This window comes from Rhinoderma darwinii, chromosome 11, assembly GCF_050947455.1.
Source record: "Rhinoderma darwinii isolate aRhiDar2 chromosome 11, aRhiDar2.hap1, whole genome shotgun sequence".
Classification (NCBI taxonomy): Eukaryota; Metazoa; Chordata; class Amphibia; order Anura; family Rhinodermatidae; genus Rhinoderma; species Rhinoderma darwinii.
The window spans coordinates 79,779,546-79,800,686 of NC_134697.1; the positions used below are offsets into that span (position 1 = coordinate 79,779,546).

General features: G+C 41.7%; 1 protein-coding gene across 3 annotated transcripts in view; it reads left to right on the plus strand.

Annotated features, from left to right (window-relative positions):
* The window catches only part of ZMIZ1 (zinc finger MIZ-type containing 1), a 318,498-nt gene that overhangs the window by 142,754 nt on the left and 154,603 nt on the right, over positions 1 to 21,141 (plus strand). For 2 of the 3 annotated variants that reach the window (XM_075841809.1, XM_075841810.1), the window contains one exon: positions 14,782 to 14,843. The exons of the other annotated variant lie outside the window; for it this stretch is intronic. The gene's annotated coding sequence lies outside the window, so the exon portion shown is untranslated. The remainder of the gene's footprint in view (positions 1 to 14,781; positions 14,844 to 21,141) is intronic. 3 annotated transcript variants of the gene reach the window in all.

Below are 21,141 nucleotides of genomic sequence, written 5' to 3' on the forward strand. Positions count from 1 at the left end.
TGGTCTCTTAGTGTATTAGGCAGTGGGGTGAAGGAAGATCAGCTTGAGAGAATTTTCACTTACTCTACACAAACAGTGAAGACACTTTAATACAAGTGGGCAATGTTTTATCTAATTTCTTTTAAATGTCCTTGTCTTTTATTATTTTGTTTTAACCTCTTAATGACCGGGCCATTTTGCACGTTAATGACCAAGGATTATTTTTTGTTTTTTCACGGTCGCATTCCAAGAGTCGTAACTTTTTTTTTAATTCCGTCGACATAGCCGTATAAGGGCTTGTTTTTTGCGGGACGAGTTGTATTTTGTAATTGTACCATTTTTAGATGCATTGATTAACTTTTATTAACTTTATTTTAGGAGAAAATTGAAAAGAAGCAGCTATTCCAGCATTAATTTTCACGTTATAAATTGACGCCGTTTACTATGCAGCGTAAATAACATGTTAACTTTATTCTATGGGTCGCACGATTACGGGGATACCAAATATGTAAAGGTTTTATATGTTTTTTCTACTTTTGAAAAATAAAAACCCTTTTAGAAAAAAATTACTTGTTTTTGCATTGCCGCATTCCAGAAGCCGTCGTTTTTTTATTTTTCCATCGATGTGGTCGTATGTGGGCTTGATTTTAGCGTGCCAATGTGTAGTTTTCATTAGTACTATTTTGGGGTACATAGGACTTATAGATTAACTTTTTTATTTTATTTTTTATGGGGGGAATGGGAGAAAAGAGAGAATTTTGCCGTTGTTTTTTGCGTTTTCTTTGGACGCCGTTCATCCGGCGTTTTTTTTCCCCACAAACTTTATTTAACTGACATTTTTTTTTTAAGTCCCACCATGGGACTTCACTATGCGATCTATTGATCGCATATATAATGCTTTGGTATACTTAGTATACCAAAGCATTATTGCCTGTCAGTGTAAAACTGACAGGCAATCTAATAGGTCATGCCTCCGGCATCGCCTAACAGGCAGTTGCGGAAGACAGACCTGGGGGTCTTTGTTAGACCCGCGGCTGTCATGGAAACCCGACGGTGACCCGCGATTTGTTTGCGGGGGCGCCGATGGGGTGACAGAGGGAGCTCCCTCCCACTGTCAAACACATTAGATGTCTCTGTCACTATTGACAGCGGCATTTAATGGGTTAAACTGCCGGAATCGGAGCGCGCTTCGATTCCGGCAGTTGCAGCAGGAGCCAGGCTGTGTATAACAGCCGTGCTCCTGCCGCTGATCACGTGGGTACACTGGCAGTACCCGCGCGATCACAGGACTGATATATCCGTCCTCCTGCGCGAACTAGCAGCTACTGAGGACGGATATATCGGTCCTTCGGCGTTAAGGAGTTAAAGGCTATGTACACCTTTGAAAACGTGGTTTGTTTTGTTTTTGTAATAAAAATGTGTGTTTGGTGCAACTTTCTAATTACTTTTTAGTCAGCGGCACTGACGGATTCAATTACCGCGGGTCCTGCGTGTGTCTTTTTATTTAAAAAAAGACTATTTCAATGGTGTACATAAGCCTTTAAGACTCTGTCTACTGCGTGCCCAGTAACCGAACCACTTATATTGACAGAGTTCATGGACTATTCTGACCCAAATAGCTCATTTTCCTCATAGCTGACCTGCAAATGTGTTCTTCTGGGCCCTGTAGTGTATGTATATGTATATGTGTGTGTGTGTGTGTGTGTGTGTGTGTGTGTGTGTGTGTGTGTGTATATATGTATATGTGTATATATATATATATATATATATATATTTACACACCTTAAGTATCTATACTGGCACACACTCTATGATCTAAAGTGCTCTAATATCGTATCATGTAAGTACTAGCAATTTAGATTTAAAAAATGGTTGAATAGGAAAAAGTTGTCAAAATATGACAACTACTATCCCATACAGATCTGTGTATTATCTTTTGCCCACAAAGACAGCCTAGATAGGAACTGGTGCTAAAAGTTGCAGAACCTCTTTTTATAATAGTACCAGGAAAGTATGTATGTATGTGTGTGTGTGTGTGTGTGTGTGTATGTATATATATATCAGCAATATGACTGCGCCGTGTGAATACTTCTTAATGCAAGCCATATGTTTTAGGATTATCTTATCCTGTATTGATCAGCCATAACATTAACCCCTTCCTGACATTTGACCTAACTCTACGTCATAGTTGGAAACGGGGAGTTTGAAGCGTCGGATGAACCTGCTCCATCCTCCGCATACAGCCGACACAACACTGCAATGGCCGGATGGCCACTTAACCACTTAGCTGCTGTGGTAAATACCGACTGTGGCATCGAAACCATCAAAAAGAGGCTGGGTGCCCGTCTGTCACCCCATCACCCTTAACGTGACACGATTAAAGGGTATCGATGGTTGCCATGGCAGTCTGGAGGCCTAAATAGCGCAATACACTGTAAAACTTAGGTATTGCAGTGTATTGAACCAGCGATCAAACAATGGCTGTTTCAATGTAAAAAAATATATAAATTAAAAACTTTAACTGTTTTTTTTTAAATAATTGAAATGTACAAAAACTATTTTTCCCCTAAAATAATAATTTAAAAAAATTGAAAGAAACATAATTGGTATTGCTGCGTCCGAACTATTACAATGTAACACAATTTGTTGCGCATGGTAACAAAAATAAAACATTAGAATTGTCGTTTTTTTGGTCACCTTCATAAAATACAATAAAAAGTGATCAAAAAAATAAAAGTCATTTCTCTCAGAATGTCAAAAGAAAAAGAATATATTTAAAAATAAATAAATTTTCTTTGTAAAAGTAGTACATCATAAAAAAACTATATAATCGTATTGACCCGAACAATAACGTTAACGTTTTCTGCACTGTGAACACCGTAAAAACGAAAAATGTAGAAATAGTTTTTCCCAAATCCACTCCACAAAGAACTTTTTTTCAGTTTCCCAGTACATTATCTGCTACATTAAATCATGCCATTAAAAGCTAGAACTCTTCTTGCTAAAAAAAAAACCTTATACAGCTGTGTCGACGCAAAATTAAAAAAGTTATAGCTTTTGAAGCACCAGGAGGAAAAAGCGCAAAACGGTTGTGGTGGCAGGAGGTTAAAACCACTGACTGGTTGAGTGAATAACCTTGATTATGATGTAAGAATGGCACCTGTCAAGCGGTGGGATATATTAGACAGCAAGTGACCAGTTAGTTGTTGAAGTTGATGTGTTGAAAGCAGAAGAAATGGCCGAGCGTAAGTATCTGAGCGACTTTGACAAGTGCCAAATTGTGATGACTAGACATCTGGGTCAGAGCATCTCCAAAACAGCAGGTCTTATGGGATGATCTTGGTATGCAGTGGTTCGTACTCACCAAAGTGGTTCAAGGAAAGAGAACCGGTGAATTGGCGACAGGGTCATGGGCGTGGGGAGCTAAGGCAAATTCTTCTGGTCCAATCTCACAGAAGAGCAACTGTAGCACAAATTGCTGATAAAAGTTGCTTTCTCTGCAAGGTGTCATATGAAGCCACATAGCCGCCGACCAGTCAGAGTGCCCATGCTGACGCCTTTCCACTGAGCGCCTACAATGGACTAGTGAGCATCAGAACTGGACCATGGAGCAATGGAAAAAGGGGGCCTCGTTTGATTAATCAAGTTTTCTTTTACGTCATTTTGATGGCTGGGTGTGTGAGCATCGCTTTGCCTAAGGAATAGTTAGCACCAGGATCCACTATGGGAAGAAAGCAAGCCGATGAAGGCAGTGTGATGCTCTGGGCAGAGATCTGTTGGTAAACTTTTGGTCCTGGCATTCATGTGGATGTTCGTTTGACACATACCACCTACCTAAACATTGTTGAAGACCAAGTCCACCCCTTCGTGGCAACGATATTCCTTAATTGCAGTAGTCTCTTTCAGCCGGATAATGCGCCCTGCCACACTACAAAAATTGTTCAGGAATGGTTTGAGGAACATGACAAAGAGTTCAAGGTGTTGACTTGGCCTCCAAAGTCTCCATCTGTGCTGGAAAAACAAGTCCCATTCATGGATGCCCCTCCTCCCAACTTGCAGGACTTAAAGGATCTTCTGCTAATGTCTTGTTGCTATATATCACAGGACCCCTTCAGTGGTCTTGTAGAGTCTATGCTTCGATAGGTCTGGACTGTTTGGCAGCACAAGGGGTACCTACGCAGGTGATTTTAATGTTATGGCTGATCGGTGTATTTGTCTTTGATAATGTACAGTAATGTGATATGATTTTAATGGGTTATGGTGAGGCATTGTGGATTGAGTTGCTTCTTCGCAGCCAGAAGCCTAAGTCACACATACATACATACATACATACATACATACATACATACATACATACATACATACATACATACATACATAAGAAAGCCAATACGTACATAAAGATATGTTTGATACAAAGCAAATTGTGTGCGTAAATGTTTCATGATGTTTAAGCACATTAGATACAAGACTTGTACCACCATGGTGTGACCAGAAGTTTCCAGTGCAAAATGGCCTTCCAATTAGCGCACTGCTAATATGTACATAAGCGTGCAGGAGGCTCCTGATCTAAAGCTACCATCCATGTACTTATGCGAACACCTTTCTGCCCCCTATGTGTGCAGAAAGTAGCAGCAGCCAATTTAGCTGCTTTGTTTCCATGTCATTGTTCGGGGTTTTAGGCTAAATTCTTATAACGCGGTCACAGTGCGTTTTATTGCCTCAAATCGCTACATTCTTTGGAATACCGCAACATAATGGCTCGGTTTTGCCACGATTCGCAGAAAAATAACCCACATTTTTACAGTAACGTGAGAACCCAGTCAATTTCTAAAGCGTGAAAACGCCTTACGAAAGTCACTCATGACCATGAGAATTTTATTATGGCCGGTACAGACCCTCATTCTTAATTGCATGTTAAATCACTGGTGATTTCAGTAACCTGATCGTGGTGCTGGAAACTATACATAGTTTATTAGGGTCTTCTCGCCTTTGGCATGATGTGGTCTGCAAATACAGCGCAAAATCTACCGATTTTTTTTAAATTATTTTACTCAAATTAAAATCCACCCTTTTTAGTAGGTTCCATCCTTTTATTCAAGGTAAATATGGCGGTGTCCTGGGATAAATAGGCCCTTTTTCGTTTCCTACTGTTTAGTAGTAGAACTTGCAGAAAGTCCAGCAGACCGACATACTGTAGGGCAAATGTTGTTTTGTTTTTGTTTTTCCAGTTAAACTTTTTGTGATTTAGTGACCTTGTAAATTAGATTAACCGTTTCAGATACTATTACATAGTATCTTCACAAAACTGAGTTCTAGTCACATGTAAATTTGCTTGCAAAGGAGGTAGATAATGTCAGACAGAGAAGGTGTCTGGTTACTGCCAGGTGTGTGAATCTGTTAGGTACATTCCTGGTTGATGGAATGTGGCCTTTGGTATGGGCCAAGTAAGCCAGCCGGGCAATAAGAGCACGCAATACTCTTCAGGTGCATTGTCTAGAACGGTGCACCTTGGGATGAATTGTTGTGAAACATGCAGTCTGTGCACCTCTAAGATTTTTATTTTCTTAACTAAATAGGGATATTTTCCATATTTTGATAAAATGTAACCTGTAATTATGTTTTATATGTAGATTTTTTTGTCTTTTAACAGCATAGGTTCAACCTATGAGATAATAACGGGAAATTTGCTGAAAGGTGTTTGACCACCATTCGTGAGCGATGTCCTATCGCCATCACCTCTTTATCGGTAGGGGTCCGTAACCCTAGAATGGAGCTATTTTGCTGTCCCCTGCACAGGAGCTCTCCTGACTGCACGCTGTGTCCCATTGTTCTTGGGATTAGCAGGAGTCCAATAGATCAGACCCCCATTATTCATTGTTACAGAATATCCTAGTGATAAACCATAATATTACAAATGGGAATTTCCCTTTTTTAGATCGCCACACTATTCCTAGCAGTTGGAAAGTAGTATACAAGTTACAGAAAAATATCTTTCTTTACTTATCAGACTCTTTTCCCACTCCCCCGGCCTCCTGTTCTGATCACTCCCTCTCAATTCACTGGTGAAATGCGAATTCAGTGAGACCGAAAAAAGAAAAGATGGATTATCTGCTCATTGTGGGATCAGGTTACAGCTCCTGCTCATAGAAGTCTATGGAGGAGGAGAAGGAAGCTTCTGGATAGAGACAAAGAGAGAGAGAGAGACACAGACAGACACTGCAGACTCTAAAAAAAAAAAAGTGTTTTACTAGAATTTAGCACTGGGATGAAACAGTAAAATACAGTATGGAGGACATTATACAGCAGTACTGAGCAGTGCAGCTCAGAATCCAGCACTGGTATGAGATAGAACACTTCCTAGAAGCTGCAGCAGCGTCTATGTGTGTCTTAGCCTCTCACTCTTCTCCTGCTATCTATTTTCCCCCTCCCCTCTCCATAGACTTCTATGGGCAGCAGCTGGACCCTGATCCCTCCGTGATTTACCTACATCTCTTCCTCACTGAAGACCGATTTTACCTGTGAATTAAGCGTAAATAATCAGTACAGGAGACGGGGGACGAGGAAAGGAGCCTGATAAGAGGAGAAAGAGGCATTTTTCTGTAATAAGACATCACAACGTTTCTGATCACTGCTTGAACTATTGATTTATGGGAAAAAAATGTAAATGACAGTTACACATGTCCTAACCTGTGATAAAGCGCATTAAGGTCTCATTCAGACGAGCGTATTCCGTATCTGTGTTCTGTCCGTTAAAATAACAGACCGCACACAGACCCATGCAAGTCAATAGGGCTATTCAGACACGCGTGATTTTTCACGCAGCGAGCGTCTGTTGCGTGAAACACACTGCATGTCCTATTTTGGTCAGTTTTTGCGGACCTTGTCACCCATTGAAGTCTATAAGTGTGTGAAAAACACGGACACCACACGGATGTCATCCGTGTGCTGTCCGTGTTTCATACGTCAGTTGCTAAAGAAATCCAGAGAAATTTTAAGAAAAAAAAGAAAGTGCTTGCAGAGGAGAATCACGGACTTGAAAAACGGATGCCACGCGCAAAGCACACTGATGCGGAATGAAAAGCACACGGACATGAAATGCATGAAATACGGTCCATTGTTTTTTTTTGCGAGCGCAACTCAGACACGCTCGTGTGAATGAAGCTTAAGGATCATATGACCTAGGAATAACAGGAAGAGCAAACATTTTAATGATGTCTAAACTACTACTAGCAGAGATGGTTAAACTTTGTTTTAATGTGAAACATTTTCAAGATTTAAACTTTTCATATAGTTTTTAACTGGTTAAATTCTAACATGATCACGACAATTGGGAATGGAGTGACAAAATTTATTCCAATAAGAACTTTAGAGGACTGTGAGCCTTGTATCAAGTCTGTCTTGACAAAATAAAAGTCCCCCAGTTGCTGATAACCGATTGATAAACCACAATGTGATTGGTTGTTTTCTCTTGGAGCGTATTCGGGGCCTGAAGTTTATTAACTTATATCACCTTTTATCGTTGCATAAAAAAATGCATTCGTGTTTTATTTTATCTAAAATATGTTGTAGTTGGCATTTTCTGGACATGTCTGTTTAAAAGTGGGTGATGGGGTCCGTTTAAAAAGAGGGTGAAAGGGCTGCAGCTGGCTTTTTCTCTAAAAGACGTCTAGTGAGAAGGGAGGGTGTTTTGAGGGGGACAGCGCTGTAAAATGCAGGTGCCACACAATGGGGCGGCTGAGGAGCATTGTGGCACTTCCATGCTCACCAGAAATCTCCATCTGCCAGTGCAAAGCAAGCTCGCAATCTAATGGGTAGCAAATCATATATCAACGCGCTCCTTCCTCCGCAGTGGTCATGTGTAAAGGGGGAACAAAAAACTCCCACTGCATTACAACTAACTCTCATTTCTGTTTTAAGATTGTAAGTTGAGAGATCACCATTGCACACAGAGCGAAAGCTGAAACTGCTCCAACTCCCTCCCTGTTCTTCGCTGTCCCCACCTCAGCGTGCCACATCCCCACAGATGGCCCCATTGCAGCTGCACTAATCCCTGTATAAAAACAAAGCCTTTGGGGTCCTTCACAAGGTTTTCTAAAACCTTTTTTTTCCTTCTTGGAATAATGTGAACATCACAAGAACATCAGTTTGGTTCCTAACTGGCCCCGGCACTGTCTGTTATATGCAAAAAGTTAACTATTACGGAGGATAATTTTTTTTTCTTTTTTTCATAAGCTAAAAAAAATTAAAATCATTGTGTTCTACAGACTCCCGTCGATGGACTGTCATTGTAAGGGTCATGTTTTGTACTTTTAGCTACAATCACATTATAGGCAAACAAAACACTCCATAAAGTTACAGAAATATAATCTAATAATACAGGCTACAGCGTCCCAGTCCAGTGGGTAAATAACTGTGTACATTAGGAAAAATACAACCTGTCCCAGTAATTGTTTCCCCATGCAGCGCGCATACACGATCAGGAAATCCCAATCTAATGAATAGTCAGTCGGCTGTAGTTTGGATCCCACTGGGTTTAGAAAGGTGCCACCTTTGCGCCCAAAAAAAAGCAACTATTTTTGCCATTTTCCCACGTGCCATTTTTTGGGGAATCTTGTACTTGCCTTTGGGCGTTTGTGATTAGATGTTATTTGTTCGTGTACAGAATACACACACTGCTGCAGTTGTTTTCAAACTGAGACATTACCTATTCGGCTTCGTTCACATCTGCGACGGAACTCCGTTCATGGGTTCCGTCGGTGCTTTCCGTCTGGGGAAACCAAACTGAAACCATAGGTTTCCGTTTGCATCACCGTTGATTTCAGTGGTGACGGATCCAGTTCAAATGGTTTCTGTCTGTCCCCATTGGGTAAGGGTTCTGTCATTTTGACGTAATGAATAGCGCAGTCGACTATGGTATCGATTCCATCAAAACCGAAACCTTGCATAACGTTGACAAACTGAAAACATTTGCATCGGATCCGTCACCATTGAAATCAATGGTGATGCAAATGGTAACCTATGGTTTCAGTTTGGGTTCCGTTCATGACTTCCCCAGACGGAAAGCTCAGACGGAACCCATGAACGGAGTCCCGACGCAGATGTGAACGAAGTCTTATGTATGGCAGGTTTTCCCTTTCATCTTCAATTGGGGAGAAAATGTAGCCTGTACTTACATTCTTTTTGTCAGGTTTGATGAACATGTTGGGGAATCTCTGCTTCTCCCGTCACCGGGTCGCACAGTATCCATAAGCCTACTCGTTTGAAGGGAGTTTAGCCGTTTTGAAGTTGGTCCTGCAGTTACTGATCACCATAAATGGGTTCTGTTCTGTTTTAACCTATTTCTTTCAAAGGTACCCAAACACGTAGCAGATTTGTTAAAGATTTTCCACATCATTTCCACAACGTTTTTGTAGCAAACTCAGCACGTGTTGTGTGGGTTGATTTTGCTTCTACATTGAAAAGGCTGAAATCTGCAGTAAACATCCGGAACGGAATGAGTGACGGATTTGAAAATCTGTGCAGAAAATTTTCAGCGGCGAGTGGATGATATTTTTTAAAATATCCGCTTGCCTGCAACAGTCTTTCGATGTGCTTCTTTTGCTATGGATTTCACCACTTTCTACATTAGGCCTCATGCACACGACTGTAATTTTTATAAATAAAAAATATGGTTCCATTAATTTGCCCACGGACACCTCATATGTTTATGGAAAGGTGTCTGGGATGAAGAAAGCTACCCATTGACATGTCTTATTTTTTGATTTTACGGACCGTGCTCTCATACTTCATAATGGGTGCATGGCCCAGAAATGCGGGTGACTGCCTGCGGGCACGGTCATGTGCATGGGACCTTAAAAAATGTGAACAGCCTGAGCATTCTGCGGGTTCGAAAATTCGTAGCATGATCTGATTTCTACGCGGAAAATGTTCATCAGCATGTGGATGAGATTTTTTATAAATCTCATCCACTTGCCTGCAACAGTCTTTCGCTGCAGATTTTTCGTCTGCAAATTCGGATGGAAAATCTGCAACATAACCGCTATGTGTGCGGGGGCCTAAGACTGGATTCTTGGACGAAAATGCAGCAGAATGTCCATGAAAAAATCAAGCCTAGGCTCTGTTTACACTGGCAACGCTATTTACGTTATTCTGTTCCTTCATAGGAGCAGAAAAAATAAATTAATGGAAGCTCCAGATCCGTCGATTGACAGACACAAACTGCACCCAACGGTGCCTCTTACTTGGTCTGTAGGGTCTGTCATGGTGTCCATCGTTTTACCCGACAATATAGCGTAGCATGCCGCACGAATTTGTCCTGCATATCCAACACTGATCTGAACACGGCCGAATACAGTTAGGGCCTGTCCTCACCACGCTTGGCTATCCTGTTGAAATGTCTGATTGTGTTTTGGTTTTCTTCTAAAAAAAACAAATCCGTTAACGAATTTCAATGTGGCTTCCATTATGCCGAAAGTGTCCGCTTGACTTTTTTCCTTCGGAAATACATTTTTTTTTAAATTTTTTTTAACAGGACAGACAAATGGAGACGGTCTTTTTTTTTCTGTCCTGCTGAACAACCCGACTAATCTATTATTTTGTAAACATTTTTTACAATAGAAGCCAAAGGACACGGGATGCTACAGTGTGAGCATTCTGTTGCACCATCCTGTTTAAAATCTGTTGTTCATTTTTCAATCCCCTTGTAATAAGGTGGAGTTCACACTTCAATTGTTTTTTTCGGTTGTTCTGCTTCTTTATTGAAACAGAACAACGAGAAAAAAATAACCGGAAGTGCAGGATCCGTTGCACGATGGACACCAACAGCGCTCGACTGGGTTCCATCATGGTGTCCGTTTTATCTACCGGACAAAATTGTGCAGCATGCTGCGCTATTTTGTTTGCCAGTTTTCACCAGATCTGCGTAGTGTTCTTAAAAGGATTCCTGTTTACTGCAAAAAAAGAAATAAAAATAAGGTTAAAAAAAAAAACTGGACACTATAACAGGGTGCAAAATGTGGTGTGAATCTCGCCTAACAGCGCTAATCGTGGTCCGGTTGTTGCTGTCACTCTTTCTTAGCTGCTTTTTTCTCCGGTTTTTTTCTCTGCATTTCGTCTTCTTGTAATATATTTTCATTGCATTATATTCTTTCACGTATTATTCAGGTCTATGACTCATTCTTGCTTATGATCTCAACCAGATCTACTGTGTCCAGCTCTCTCCCCTTTAGGCCTCAATTTACTACTACGTTATCATTCGGCCTAGTTCATACGAAGGGATTTGCGGGACGAAAAAATCTGCCTCAAAATTTGCTCACGTTTTTCGCCCACGGCGACAGCCGTTTCTCTGCCTCACATTGATTTCAGTGGGAGTCCAGAGGCGGAACCGCCGCGGAACATAAAACTCCTGTGCCTCCCATTGATATCAATGGAAGGTGGTTAATTTTTCGATTTTAAATGCATGCTCGTGGCAGAACCATGTGCTCGTAGCCTATATGGTGGCACATATACTGTACTGCGGCCACTATTTATTTTTTTATATAAATACAGAATCCTGCAGAAAAGAATCTCTGTATGAAATTGGAGGCATACAAAGGTATTGTACTGCACATAGACCGCTATGGTGCCGTATTAGAGCACCGTACTTTGTACTGGTACTGTACAGAGCCATAATACGCCTGTGTGCTGTCTAAGAGGGATAAATTTAGCTCTGCAACATTAGCAAACTCGTATATCTACATGTGATGCTCTTTATGAGTGCTATTGTATGCACGCTGGGCAAGTAGCCCAACAGCCACTCTGAAAAACACTCTGGAAAAACTCCTTAGCAGAATTCTATGATTTAAAGGATTGGAAAGAAACGTCTCTAATCTACAGAAGTTATGGACGTGATTTTTAGACTGGTCAAAGCCCTGAAATGCTTTGGCAACCACACAGACTTTGCCAGGGTTAATACAAAAATATGTGAACACTAAAGCATCCTGTAGATCATTTTATTCATGAACGTGCAGCTAAACGTTTGACAAACTTCTGACGTGTTATAGTGACATGTCAGATGTTTGTATTGGTGGGGGTCCGAGCACTGAGACCCCCACCAATCGCTAGAACGAAGCAGCGGAAGGTCTCGTGTGAGCGCTCAGCCGCTTCCTGTCTGTTCGGCTGTTTCCGGAAATAAATGTATCGGTGTACGGACTCAATACAAAGTCTATGAGCCTGTACTCAGATACATCGGCTTTCCGGAAAAAGTCGAACAGACACAAAGCAGCTGAGCGCTCACACGAGGCCTTCAGCTGCTTCGTTCTAGAGATTGGTGGTGGTCTCAGTGCTCGGACCCCCACCAATCCATACTTCTGACATGTCACTATGGCAGGTCAGAAGTTTGTCAAACGTTTATCTACACTTTAAGCTTTCTGGTCTATAATTACCTAGATCTCTTTTTGAAAATAGGCACCACATTTGCCCTGTGCCTGTCCCTTGGCACTATACCAGTCACTATAGAATCTGAATATTATGAAGAGGGGGACAGAAACACATAAGTTGCTTGTAAATCTTGCCCATACATTACGGGTTAGCAATTTGAAATCTAAAATGACCAATCCCGTTCTCCCTCAACATTTGCCATCAGGGGATGGTCTGAACACCAACGTGCACAGTGGATAGTCAGCCGGTCCCACTGTAGTTGGCGAGTTAGGCAAATCTTTATCTAATGTGTATGGGTATGGTTTACATGCGGGCATATTTCTGCCCATAACAGCGCTAATTGATGATTTAACAGGTCGATCAGTGCTCGGTAACTGGCCCTCTTACACAGGCCGATGCTTTCTATATGGGACGAACGATCATTAACAATTCGTTCCCCATCAGTTTGCAGAATTGTTGGCAGCCCATCCCTCTTTACATGTGGAGATGCCTAGAATGATGATTTATTAGGCTGCATAAACAACGTGATCTGCTGACAATCGAGCTGCTAAAACGCAGGGCCGGCCTTATGGGTGTGCAAGCTGTGCCTCCCAGCATGTAGGGGGCGCCACTGGGCTTTGCCTCTACTCTGTGCTTTGCTCTTAGTTATGCACACCGAGTAAATAAGAGCCAAGGAGGAGAGAAGGAAGCTCCGCCCACAGCCCATCCTGCAAGGAGTCTGTGATCCTGTCAGTAAGTAGAGATGGTGTGTGTGTGTGTGTGTGTGTGTGTGTGTGTGTGTGTGTGTGTGTATATACAGTATGTGCCTCTGTGTGTATACAGTATGTGTCTCTGTGTGTATATGTTAGTGTGTGTTTGTATATGTTAGTGTGTTTGTATATGTTAGTGTGTGTTTGTATGTGTATATGTTAGTGTGTGTGTGTGTCTCTGCATGTGTTTGTCTTTGTAAAAGTGCGTGTTCAATGTTAAAGTAGAACAGATAAAACGAAGATATCTGTGCTGCCCCTATACACCCTGCTCCCCCATACACACTGCTGCCCCTTATGTACCCTGCTGCCCCTTATGTGTGTGTGTGTGTGTGTGTGTGTGTGTGTGTGTGTGTGTGTGTGTGTGTGTGTGTGTGTGTGTGTGTGTGTGTGGGTATGGGTATGGTTATCATCTACGACATTATCTGTACTCCGAGAGTTATCACTGTGTGCTATCTGTGGTGTTACATAGGACTGCAAGTAACGTCTACAACATTATCTGTACTCCATTATTACTGTATGTTATCTGTGGTGTTACATAGGACTGCACGTGAAATCTACTACATTATCTGTACTGGGTCTGTTTGTGAATGTGTCTTTTTGCTTGTATATTTGTGCCTTTTATGTATTTGTATATGTTCCTGTCTGTGTATTTATCTGCCGGTGTCTGTGTATATGTGTTTGTACGTCTATATATTTCCCTGTATGTATATATTCCAGAATGTGTGTATGTATATTTGCCTGTATGTCTAAATATCTGTCTTTATGTATGTACAGTATATATGTTCCAGTATGTGCGTGTCTATATATGTGGTTAATTTTTGGTTTGTGTAGGAGGGCGGCAATAGAGAGTCCCGCACAGGGCGCCATCCAACCTAAGGCCGGACCTGCTAACACGGATCAGAAAAACGCTCGTTCGGCTTATTATTGGCTTGTGTAAATGGGACTTTAGTGTCAGGGAATACATCAGTAAATGGAAGTCTTTGAATTGTCCTCTTCTGTCAACCAGTATGACCTTCAATAGGCCAGGATCACATACACGCAGTTTATGGAGCCAAAGCCAGAAGCAGATCCAAAAGGAAGTAAAGGTGTAAAGAAAAGACTAAGTGGACACAACAGAAAGGAGATGTGTTAGGCCTCATGCAGACGACCGTGTTTGGACTATGATATACGGACTGTATGTCGGCCGCATTTCCCGGACTGGACACCGTTCAGGGAGCTGGAGTTCCCAGCATCAGAGGTATCTGCCTCCCCGCGGGAATACTGTCCTGTACTAAAAACATAATTACAGAATGGGACAGTATTCCCGCTGGGAGGCAGGGACTCCTAGCATCAAAGATAACTCTGATGCTAGGAACTCCGACTCCCTGAACCGGGAAATGAGCCTCGCCTTACATCTCCCACAGTGGTTGCCACTCGGCTTTCCTAGAATCCTGACCGTCCAATCATCCTAGTTTTGCAGTGTTACAGCAGCAGCAAGTGGATCACTGAACGTGAATTTGTCATTCAAGTGCAGAAACTAAATGCATACTCGGTGCGGATAAAATAATTTTTTAATATAAATCTCAATGCGAGTGTTCTGAACAAAACCTCTCCATGCCCATCTAACTGCACAATTATGATCTCTGCTTTTTAGGATTCACATGATTCACAAAGACAAGGACAGGGCAGAAAGACCGGGACTGCTCTCCCCTATTTGTAAGTTTTTCTTAATGATTTTTTTTTCTTCTAATCGTATATTTTAAGGGTGGTCTAAAGTTTTCGTGTGTTAAATACATAGTGTATAATTCTCCTTTCTATTAATTCATAGTCCCACTACTTTTAATGGGAATTGTATGGATTAAATATATTGGGTAGTTTGGGGTGTATGATGCAAAGTGAATACAATTAAAATATTGTCTGGTCATGTCAAGTGAATATATATGCAATGTACATACGGCTGGCACTTTCAAGGAACAAGCTATTATGAAAAATATTTCAGTGTTTCAATACAATTTTTAAAGAAACTTAGACGGTCTTTTATGTCTCTAAGTTCAAAGAACTACAACTCCCAGTCCAGTTTGCCCTCTGTAAGAGACCTATAGTTTTAATGGACTATGTATTAGTACATACTATAATAAGGCCGGGTGCCCACAGGTCGGATACGCTGCGTAAAAACTACGCAGCGTATCCAGCCTGGAACCCGCAGCACCTTCCGACCAAAAACACACAAGCTTTTCGAACAAAATTTCCTTACCCCCTCCCTCCTCTCTGCGCGTAGTCCGGCCTCCCTGGAAGATGTTTCAGGCCATGTGACGCTGCAGCCTGTGATTGGCTGCAGCAGTCACATGCGATGAAACGTCATCCAGGGAGGCCGGACTGCAGGGAGAAGGAGAGTTCCGAGTAAGTATAATATTTTATTTTTTTTCCGGAGTTGTGATTTTTGCGGCTGGAAAAAGTCACAGCACTGGCTTTCTGGTGCGGGTTTTGCATCCCCATTAAATTCAATGGGGAAAACCGGCAATAGAAAAGCAATGAAAACGCAGCATAAATGAATATACTGCGGATTTAAATTCTGCGCCGCAGGTCAATTTATTAACTATTACGCTGCGTGTTTTTTTTTCCTGCAGCGTGGGCATGACATTTTTTAAAAATCTCATCCACTTTGCTACTACAGTAAATGCTGCGGAATTTTTGCACAGAATTCCGTGGCGGAAATTCCATAGTGCTTACGGCTACGTGGAAACCTGGTCTAAGGCTAAGAAGCTTTTTTGGGGCGGAAATAGAAACGCATCCGAAATCACCCCCCAATGATTTCAATGGGAGGCAGAGCCGTTTTTGTTCCCGCACGAGTTTTAGCCGCTCGCGGGGAAAAAAGTGGCACTTTTCCGGGTGTTTTTTCCCTGCGTTTTTGGCCCACAGTCCTTAATGTCCCTGGGTGAAAAATGCTGCGAAAAAGTGACAAAAAAGCTCAGTCAGGTCAAAATGTGCCTCCAAAAAACGATTTGAACAAGGCTTAGGGGTCAGTTCACACTTAATAATTTTTTGGCGCTGATTTTGATGCAGAAATCGTGTCGGAATCCGCTCAAAAAAAGGCAGAAACCGCTTCCCATTGATTAAAAAAAAGCGGCATATTCTTTCTTGCTGCGGTTCCACCTCTAACCTCCCATTGAAATGAATAGGAGGCAGAAAAAGCGTTTTTCACAGCGGTTTTTCTTTGCTTGCTGCGAAAACCACGGCAAGAAAGTGCAGGCAGGTCCCGAAGGAATTTTGAGGCAGATTTTTTTTCTGCCCGCAAATTCCTCCGTGTGAACTAGGCCTAATAGAATACAAGTCATTTCGCTAATAACAAATAATTGGTGCTTATTTGTTTTTTAAATGGCTTTCCATTGCGAGTCTCTCAGCAATCATAAGCAATGAGATTCCTGAGCTTCATTTTATACCTGGATCAGCTTTAAATAATGGAGATTCCAGCAAAAGATCCACCACCAATCATATACATTTCATCCCCTACCCAGTTTTAGTTTTTTTTTTATATGGAAAGTAAAATACTTCCTTAGGCTTCATTCAGATGGTACATTTTTGGTCAGTATTTACAAGCCATAACCAAGCGTAGGTCCAAAACACAGACTAGGTACAAATCTCAAACTTTTCTCTGTGTAGGTTCCACTCCTAATTTTGGCTTACAAGTACTGACGCAAACTACTGACCTATATTATGCAGTGTGAATGAAGCCTAAAATGTGGATCAATCACAGTTCAGTATTGTTAAGACCATGTTCACATACAGCCGAAATTTCTGCTTCGGAACAGACCAGCAAATTGACCACTTATTTATAGCAAGTCCTGCCCATGTTACATTCTGAATTTGCTGTGGGTATCACCCTGCGTAATGCAAGAAGTGAAGAGCAGAGGCGGGCATGACGCAGATGTGAAAGTCCGCAGCCTGCCCTCACATCTGTACAGAAGTTTTCTTCAGCATTTCAATGAGGTTTTGTAAAATGTCGTACAGACTCTCCTGCAGTATTCTATATCTTTCAATGTGTAACGCGTGCAAAAAAAGATCTGCTACAAATTCGCAACGTGTGAATGCGGCCTGAGGTTTCAGACTTTTTTTTTTTTCAGCTTATCTTTTTTTTTTTTTTTCTTCGCTGACATTTTCTTCTTCTACTGACAATTCTTCGCTTCCGTGACATGCTTCAGTTTAAACAGATCAATGCGGCTGCAGTTTTCTTGTCATAATGAACAGTTTTGCAGACAAAAACTATTGATTTTTTTGCTACTTCCTCGCAGCACTGAGTAACCGTAATAAAAAGAATGGAGTCGTTCTGTTCTCCATAGATGTTTTAGGCTGATTAAACGATCTGAACGATCAATCGATTTTAAAATGAACATAACTTTACATACATTACATGTGTGTGTTTCGGTCTTTGTGCATACATATGTTAATAAGGATGGCTGCCCCTATGACCATGCTCTACAAGGTCGCCAAGTTACCAGAAAATACTTGCTGTGTGGTTGCCACTGCCGAATGCGTGAATTACTGCGTTTTTATTTTATCAAGCAATTGGTGCCATTTTAATTATGTTCAGATAAAGAACAGTTTGGTTTTAATAAATCTGCTCCTTGGCAGGGCCAGTTTTAGGGGTGGCAAACTGGGCAATTGCCACGGGTCCCCTTTTGTCATGGTGCTCCCAATGATGGTTACCCCAGGAGCGACCTGTGCAGCAGAAAAACCATCCGCTCCACCGTCCGGTCAGATATTCGGGCAGAGTGCTTGTATACACTGAACATGGTGCCGGACCATACAGAGAACTGTACAGTCATTTATATGCCATCTCCCTAATGAGCAGTGTGTACAAAGTCAGTTGCCACCATTTTTGTCTAACGAACTCTGTATGAATCTGTGAGTAAAGTCTTCGGTATGCTTCCGTATGATATCTGAGGCCAACACTGGTACAGAGTACGCCCAAATATTTCATTCAGTCACTTATTACAAATTTGTGTAAGAGTTCATTCACACAAATAATCTTTTTTTAATTCATGTTTTATCTGTATATTTCCAAAAACAGGGGCTGATCCCATCAGGTCTTCTGATGTGTGTTTTTTTTGCCAGAAATATACATGGAGACCGAGAATACATCTGTGTGAATGTACCCTTACTAATGCGGAGATACAAGAAAGTGCGGCCACCATATGTGTCTGAATCATTGGGCTGACGGGAGCTATCGGTATAGTGACACCCTAGAAGTTATGCTCCGTTCTTAGTAGCATCAGAAGGGGGGTTCTTTTTGTTTTTGTTTTTTAATAACAAAATTGGGAATGGATTCCAGAAAAGGGCACTCTTTTTAAAGGAGAACTTTAGAAATGTTGTCCCCTGTTCCCTCCTCTAATTTGTTCGCATTTCTAGTAAAAATCAAACAAACTGAAAGAGGTTACAGACCGCTCAGATACTAAACTGAGCAATTCTGATTTAGGGTTCCTAGTTCTTCATAGTTACAGGCTTGGGGTGCTTAAATGTTTATAAACTGACTGGCATGATAGCTTAAAGTTAAAGGGGTATTGTCATCTTGGACGTATCCGGAACATATGCCATAAATACCCGATAGATGCGGGTTCCACCTCTAGGACGTATACCTATCTCTACAACGGTACCCCCTGACCCCTTGTTCTACCTTGTCCCAATATCCCTGCTATCCAGACACTAAGCAAAGAGGTGGACAGGAGTATGGAAACAGCTGAGCTCGGTGAGGTACACCCATAGAGGTGAATTGCAGTTACAGAAACAGTGTATCTCAGCGAACTCGGCTGTTTCCTTACTTCCAGCCGCCTCGTAACTCAGTGGCCAGAAAGCAGCGACAGTGGGATAAGGGTCAGGGGCCCCTATTGTAGAGATAGGTGCGGGTTGCAGAGGTAAGAACCACATCTGCGGTCTTTTATAGCATATCCGGTGGATATGCCATAGATGTCAGAGATGAGAATACCCCTTTAAGTTTAAGGGGAAACCTCTTTTAATGAGTTGAGTGCATTGTCTTTGTATTTTGGAAAGTCGTTTGCAAACAAAAGCCTGGGAAACACTTTAACCTTGCTCCCAGGGCCCCAGGAAAGAGTAGCACAGAAGGAGTAACTCCTTTGTCCGAGCTCAAGGTTCTCAGTTTACTCTCCACACAAAGGTTATATACTTGGCTTTTTGTACTCCACCGCCTCCTCCTGCTAAGTGCAGATTTCTTGTCCTCTGGGAATTGGCAGACATCGCCAATGAAGGCAGAGCTCTGTTATTGTTAACCTTTTCATTGTCAGGTGTTACAGAATCTTTGTAACCAGGGTTGGCCCTTCTTGCATTGCAACTTACTAGATGGCAAAACATACAACGATCAATCCAAATACCTAGAAATGACAGAAAGCAGAAAATCGCTCTGTAAATCTGAGCTTGCTTGGGCAAAAAGCTGTTTAAATGACTGGTGCAGTTCTAGCAAACGACCTGTGCAACGTGTAAAATGAACTCCATACAACACATACGTCTAACTTTTTTTCAATAACCATTTCCCTGGCTATAGTCTCTACTCCGTTGCCTATATATGTATTCTAGCCAGGTAACATGCATTTATACTGATCGATGCGTTTGACCTTTGAAGTGCAGCTTGTATATATTAAAGGATATAAGAAAATGTATGTGAACTTGTCCTGTGTTGTAGATTTATTCTGCATGTCTGTACTGATACGTAGAAGTGTACATAATGCTACATTTGTATTATGAGGTTAGGTTATCTCTTCGGTAACTTGATTAACACCGTGTTGTATGTCTTATCTCTCCATATAATCTTGTTTATCTGGGCTCTCATGATCCATCGATCCCAGAGGTTCTTCCTATCTGCTTTCTCCATAGTATGGCAACCTCATCTACTATATTGAATGATATTAGTCTACCAGGTCATCTGTATAAAGAAATACTTATTCTACTGTGTCCGGTGATATCCAGCAGTTCGGAGTATTTCTTTATACAGATGGCCATAATCGGGAACAACTGAGCCAGAAGAGCCCCCCCGAGATCTCCGCACTACTTTGAGCAGGTACACATTCATGTCTGTTGTATGATTTATTTTTTTAACCATTTCGAGTTTAGCCCACTTTACCTTTCTACATAAAAATACATTTGACACAACAGTAAAACATCCACGTATTAAAACGAATACTACAGTTGGATCGTAGTACAATGTTACGGAAAACTGCATGAGGTGTATTTGACCTTTTCAAAGGCTGCAAAATGCCCTCTTGCCTTATAGAGGGGACCCTCTGCCAGCAGCGCAAGCTGTTAACGAGACACCAGGACTCTGGAAACCATCAAAGTCTTGTTTTACTCTGTTATTTATTAAGACTACAGGAAATAAAGCCAGACCACCAGTGGTATAACGATTCCAGCTGGGCCTGGATGCAGCCATAAACAATGGCCCACGGGTTAACGTTCCCTCAAGCAGCTAAAGACCCACAGATCTGCTGGTTTGCACTCCATGGTTTTTATATGGGCAGGTTGTCCTTCCCGCAGGGTGCCAGCTTCCTGAACCAGTGAGTGTTCGCACAGGAACGGGCAGTCTATGAGCATTGAAACGAGTCAATTCGCAGGGCAAAATTTATGAGAGTTGTTGTATGTTGTGTCTGACACCATATGGCCGGCGTTTATTCTTATGTGCCAGGGTATCAGTGATTCCTAGCTGGCGGGATATCGTTTTGTTCAGGTACAGTTCTGCTGTGCAGCCCGGCATACTGGATCTGGGCAATATTTATACTTTCTGCAACATAGGGTTAAACTTGAATCTCCTGTGTTTGGATAAAGCCTTCAGGATGAAAAAATGTTTCCATTTAAAAACACCTCCCTGTCTCTTCCTGTCCCAGAGGCTTCAGTCTTTGATGTCTCTAGTAAATGAGCACTTTGTGTCTCTGCCTCTCCCTCCCACTGTTCAACCCCAATTGTTTCCCCTTTGCCCATATTATCTATCTATCTATCTATCTATCTATCTATC